We start from the raw sequence: 6870 nt of genomic DNA, 5'->3' as shown, positions 1-6870 counted from the left end.
TCCCCACGCATGCAAATTCCGATAATGATTAGTAATTCTCGGCTGATTGTGCTATATTTCCACAGAGAATCCTTCGGTGTTACATGTTAGTTATTCATCGACGAACCCAACTTTTGTGGAGATATTTTCTTCACACAAAGGTAAAGCTGTCCTAGCGGTGGTACCACGTTCTGCAAACCACTGAAAGATAAATTCTCTCTAGGGGCCAATTACTTTTAGCTTTTCATATTTTACTCGCTTCTTTTTATGTAAGAGGGACTTTGGCACAGGACAGCAAAAAGTTTATAGAAAAAAAAAAATGCTCACGAAAGGTGTCAGTCTGAATCCCCAAAATCATTCGAAAGAAAAAAATGATGAGGAAAAGTCCCTGAAAACCTTCGTTCCTAAAGCAGGAAGTAGGAAGAAATACAGACGCTGGCAGGGAGTTGTATGGTTTGCTGTAGTTCATTCTTAGTCACGAAATGAACTCCTGTTTGATCCTGCAGTACTGAAGGGATTGAAATAGTAGTGACTGTGCCCATTAACCTTTTGCCCTCCATTGACCAATAAAATGCCAATAAAATGATCTAATATTCATATAGATATAGGATTCATGAGACTGTGACGTCACTAATGAGGCAAGTGTTCATCCAAAAACCGAGAGACAACATGTACTAATAGGATACAAAACCTCTTAGTGATCTGGAAAACGGTATTTATAAATCACTCTTACTCTCTCTACATGGAAAATACGCTTTCTGATTCAGTAAAATGTAAGATGTAGCTTCAACCACGTGAAGAAAAGAAATTAACACGCACACTTACACACACACTTACACACACACACACACACACACACACACACACACACACACACACACACACACACACACACACACACACACACACACACACACACATACACAGGTAGTAGTTTAGATAGTGAGGCATGCAGGCAGTAAGTCATTTGCACTCCTTCCTTTCTTCCTGCCTCGTCTCTCACTTTTGGCGGTATGTTTATCATTGTCGAGTGACTATTTGTTGCAACAGCTACTACCTGTTGCCTCTTAAGTGCAGTCTCTCTGGCGCCTGGAAGATAAAGGGCTCAGGAGGAGCAGTGAGTTTTGTGTAATGTTGTTTACCATCAGCACTCCTTGAAGGGCGACTCGTATTACCTGTCTCTTCATACTGATACGGAATCCTTATATTTATAGACAAAGAGCAAACGATAAATTAGTCAAAATCTTGTTTTAAGCGAGCAATGTAAGGTTCATTTGACCTAATATCGCCGCCAGAAAGAAGGGAGAATAGCGTCGTATTTTGTCACTCATTGCTTACCGGAAACTCAATATGCAATACCATTATCTTCCTTTTCTTTTTCCTTTCATTCCTAATTGTTTCGTAATAGAAAACCAAGGGTGGACAGACAGACGCTGATGACAAACCCTAGCAGCTTTCCTTCCTCTCCTCTGGGTGGGTTGGTAGAAGCAGCACGCGGTGAACGGCGTCTGGGATGGATTGGACGAAACGTGACACCGGCAGCTGGCTGGCGGATGTACGGCGGGAGGTGGAGTGGAGGAGCTTTGCAATGAAGGCAAAGGAAAGTGAAAAGAGATGAAAGGAGACTAGGATATTGTTCTAGAAACATGAGCACTCTGGAAGATTGACAGACACGGACACAAGACAAACGAATGGACACACAGTAACGAGATAAAAGAAATACTCGTTCGTTTACTACATTTAACTTGTTCGTAATTTTTATCCCTTTCAAGCACATTAACCACCAAAAAACACAGCAAACAAAATATTCTTGGCTTCCTTTACATGTGCAAGCAATGAAACAAGGAAACGAGAAAGATATAAGGCCACAAATGAGACAACAAAGATGTACAGACCAACAATTATCTAAATCTCCCAAAATTATTCTCTCCGCTTTGTGTCTTGGGGTTCGCTTCCTCCTCTTCTCTTTCCCCTCATTCGTATAGACTGGCAAGAAACAAAAAGAGGTAGAGGAGTAGAAATCTGACGAAATAGGTGATGCACTGGGTAGGGACGATGACGAAAACAACACTGATGATGACAACTGCAACAACAACAGTAGTAATAATAACAATAACAATAATAATGTGAGAAAAACAGGAGGTAGTTAATGGAGAGTCAAATTGCCAAACTAACTGGAAACTGACTGATGATTAATGACGTTGGGGGGGATGCGTGGAGATGGGGAGGTGTGAGGGGGGTGTGGAAGTGGGAAGGTGGGTGGGGTTGTTGACAGAGGACTGAAGGGACAACAGACGCTGATGGAGGCTGATGGAGAGAGTGTCGGAAAGGTGAAGACGGCCCAAGGAAAAGCTGACAGGAGATGCTTAAGAGGTGGGAACAGAGGTACTTAAAACTGAAGGAGGCGCTGACGGTGTAATTGGAGGTTACATAAGGTGAAGACACTGTGATCACCTGCTCTTTACCTGGATAATGAGTCCTTCGTGATGCCCTCTTTCATCTCACGAGCAATCCTGTCACTCTAATGAGGCGCCCTTCTCGTTCTTCTCGCTCCTTCCCCCGATCTATTTCACCTTCATCCCCTTTTATTTTCCTCCCATCTTCGCTCCCCTCTACTTTTCTGTTCCTTATTTTCCTTGCTTTTTGTCTATTTCTCTCTTTATCCTATTTCAACTATAATTGGTTCTCGTTCTTCATTTTTTGGTTTCTCATATTGTATTCTATTTCTCTTTTCTTTTTCCCTTTTCCTCTCATCGTCTCGTCTTTGTCCCTGTATTCCTTACTCGTCTATCGCATATCTTCTCTTTTTTTCTCGTTCTGCACGTCTTATTATTTGACATACTTGCCGTTCTTTGCCTTTCACACCTTCAATACGTTTTTTTTTTCAACATCCTTACCGCTTCTTTGCCTCCGATCCTCTTTTCATTGATCCTACAATGTCTTATTCGTTTTCTTCAGTCTTCTCGTTCACTCCCTCTGTACCTTCTTTCTCTTCCCCTCCTACTTTTCCACTACTTATTCCTTTTCCTCTTTCCTCCTCGTCCTCATTCCCTCTTTCTAGTTATCGTAGTGTTCCTTATGCGTAAACTCTGTATTTCTTCCTTCTTTCGTTCATTTCCTCCTTTCCTCCTTCTGTTTCCTTGTGATCTCTTCGCTTCTCTTTTCTTTCATTATCATCACCATGTGGCGAATGTATCCTTTCTCTTTTGATTCCTTGTTCACTTCTCATTATCTCTTTTCAACTCAATTCTAGTTCTTCGGCTCATTTTAAACGTGTGTGCGTTAATCAATATGGAGTGTAAGAAAATCTGAATACCTGATAGTATCTAAGCTTCCTTTTCATCTTTCGAGCGTAAACTGTGACGTAGTAATCACCGACCCAACAGACAGTTCCACCTTTACCTAAGCTGCTTCAAATTCAACACCTCACGTTACTCATATTTCACAGTTGTGCTTGAATTTAAGAGTGACTGACTGTACATCTCCAGCCTCCCTAGCACTACATACGGATCACCCTCTCACTCATAGCGTGGCGTTGTTGTGACATATTAACTTTTGAATAGTAGTAATCACAGCCTCAGCCGGCACCGCTGGGCGAGGTGATGTGGCTTTCGCGACACAGGGAAAGTTACCACACAGAAACTTCACCAATGGCGAGCGTTTCTTGCTGTTGAAAGACGGCCTTTGTGCTACGGCTGTTCGCAGTAATACAGCTGTGAGAGGGTCCGCGTGAGGAATATGATAAGGTTGAATAAACAAGTAGTAAACAATTCGCAACAAAAAATATAAATGAAAGAAAAAAAAAACTAAGTAAATCCCTTGGCGCAATTCATTTGTTGAGTGCCAAGGAGTGGTGAACCCGACTACCACAAACGAAATATTTTTACCACCCATACATCAAAATGTTAATATTCTGCATGATATTGTGCTGTCCAAGCCGCAAGAAGGGCAATTATTACCTTGCAGTTGCCGAAAGATACGTCAGCTCAGCAGATGAATAAGGTGAAGAAAACGCCTCGCAGCTAAGCGTCACACCCACGCTACGATCTGAACGGTGGGCGGGATATGTATTGTGCGTGACAGCAGCTCACTAGCTTCGCTACGAACATCTGAATATTTTAGCTCATCTTGTCTTGAATTTATTATAGTAAATGCATTAATCGTCCACAGTTGTCACCGAAGCATAATTTTGCCAATTAGGTCCTGGTCTCAAATAGCCACAGCTAAAGTTATATCCCCGTCCGATGCTTTGTTCAGATATCAAAAGAAAATAATGCACACACACACACACACACACACACACACACACACACACACACACACACACACACACACACACACACACACACGGTTAGGTTACCTAGGTTAGGTTAATGAATAAAAGGAAAATATAATCAAGCCTGAACCTCAACCACAACCTAACTATATCATGTACACTAATCAAAATCCCACACAAATTTCCGCGGCACACCAAGGAGACAATGGCGTTACACCAGCGCGCCGCGGCACAGACTTAATGAAGAAATCTCTGGTATAGACCGACTGAGGGTACGTTTATAAGATGACGCGTTCGTAACATGTATGCTTAAAATATGTGGGTTCTTTTCATTTTTATTTACGGCAGATCTGTACTGGTTCACTGTTTAATCAATGTGTAGTAATGTAAATACTTAATAAGGTAGATCAATGTTTGACTGTGTTGCACTGACCAAACAGTGAGTGAAGGGATGTTGTGTAGCCACGTTGGGAAGTGTTGCTATGAGATCAAGGTGGAGGAAGCCGAATGACGCACATGCCAACACACGCGTAACCAGCCACACTCTGAGCGCTCAGTCCACCCCCGCATCAGTGGTCGGCTTACTTGAGGGTTACGAAACGAACCGTGTCACCGCTCGTCTTTAAAATTCGCTGGTTTATCGGAAATTGGGTTTAATGAGGTTCGGTTTATGGAAGGTTTACTACATGGTCGATATGATGGTGGTGTTGTAACGATGATTTCCTGTTTTCGTAAGGACCAGCAGCTTGTAGAGGTGGAATGTTGCATGAGGCCTCGGGGCCTCACGGGGAAGGTGGCTATGGCTGGAAGGTGTCTTGTCTGTCTGTTTGTCTGTCTTGCTTCAACACTGCTGGAAGTGTGGTGCGTCAAGTCAGGAAGTGGAACAGGATCATTTGTGTTCATTTATTATTATTATTATTATTATTATTATTATTATTATTATTATTATTATTATTATTATTATTATTATTATTATTATTATTATTATTATTATTATTATTATTATTATTATTATTATTATTATTATTATCATTATTGTTATTACTATATTAATTTCATTGTTAGCAGTAGCAATAGCAGCGGCAGTAGTAGTAGTACTAGTAGTAAAAGTGGTTGCCGAGGCCGTTGTCATCGTTGTCGTTGGTGTCGTCGTGGTCGTCATGGTGGTGGTTCAGTGGCAGCACCTAGAATGGAGGTTTTACATGACCCTCACACTCCTCCTGACAAATTATGTCTGGTCTTTGAATTGCCGCAAGAAAGAGAGGACTGATAGAAGAGTCACGAGTGATTATTGTGTCACTACTTGAGCGATAGATAGCCCTGTTAAGGTGATGACATGACCCAACGCCTTGTCTGGAGCATTACACTCACACTTTCCAAACATGTAAGATGTCCTGCTGGTTTACGACGCTGGATGTTGTAATGGTCGTAAACGTCTCCTCCTTCCTGTATTCCAGGTGACTACCAGGAACATCAAATGGTGAAAACTACATTGCAACTCTGACCCTTTTCTAGTCACCAGCGAAGCAATGTTGGCGTAGCTACTGTTGTCTCTGCCTCCTCACCGCTGCCGCCATGCAGGTGGAGCGGGTGAGGAGTGTTTGCAAGTGCTCAGGCGAAGAATTATTCCTTGTTGGGGAGAGGTTCTGTGTCGCACGAGCAAAGCAAATGGAGATAGTAAGTCAGCAGCACAGTGTGTTCTGGCAAAGGGAACGAGCCAGACCCAAAATAGAACAGCCGCGGTAGTTTGAGAGGCGAGTTTGAATTGTCATGCTTTCCGAGGAGTTTTGTTATTGTTCTCACGGCAGCGGAACACACCGGTTAGTTCATGTAGGTGACTCAGGAATTCTAGTCGAGAACCAATAACAGCATAACAGTCGAGTGAAAGTGGAATATAATGAACTGTTCGTGGAGTTGAGTGCTGGTTCGAAGAATTATACACAGTGACAATAACAAATGGTGTTCCATGAGAAAATCGGTCTCAATTATGAGTACTTACAAATAATGGCCAGGTAAACGAGTGGAAATAACATTGGTAGGTAACATGGCATTTTTGACCGGTGAGTGAGTGCGTATTTGAAAGTTTCCTGTTGATGTGTTAAATTAATCACCACATTGAAACACGGCACCAGTGTCTCTTCAATCACCTGAATAAAGGGAATAGAAAAGTGAATAAGGTTCAACGAAGTTCAGTGTAAGAGAACGTTAGGACACCGTGACGAGAGAGGGCCATTCGCTGCCACCTACTCCACAAAAGTCGCTATATTGTTATTGTTATAGGGGTTTTATTATTATTATTGTTATTATTATTTCTATTATTATTATTATTATTATTATTATTATTATTATTATTATTATTATTATTATTATTATTATTATTATTATTATTATTATTATTATTATTATTATTATTATTATTATTATTATTATTATTATTATTGTTATTATTATTATTATTATTATTATTATTATTATTATTATTATTATTATTATTATTATTATTATTATTATTATTATTATTATTATTATTATTATTATTGTTATATTAATATTACAATTATTGTTACTGTTATTATTATCATTACCATTATTATTGCTGTTATCATCATCATTTT

Source organism: Portunus trituberculatus, chromosome 35, assembly GCF_017591435.1.
Source record: "Portunus trituberculatus isolate SZX2019 chromosome 35, ASM1759143v1, whole genome shotgun sequence".
Taxonomy (NCBI): domain Eukaryota; kingdom Metazoa; phylum Arthropoda; class Malacostraca; order Decapoda; family Portunidae; genus Portunus; species Portunus trituberculatus.
This window is presented reverse-complemented; position numbering follows the sequence as displayed.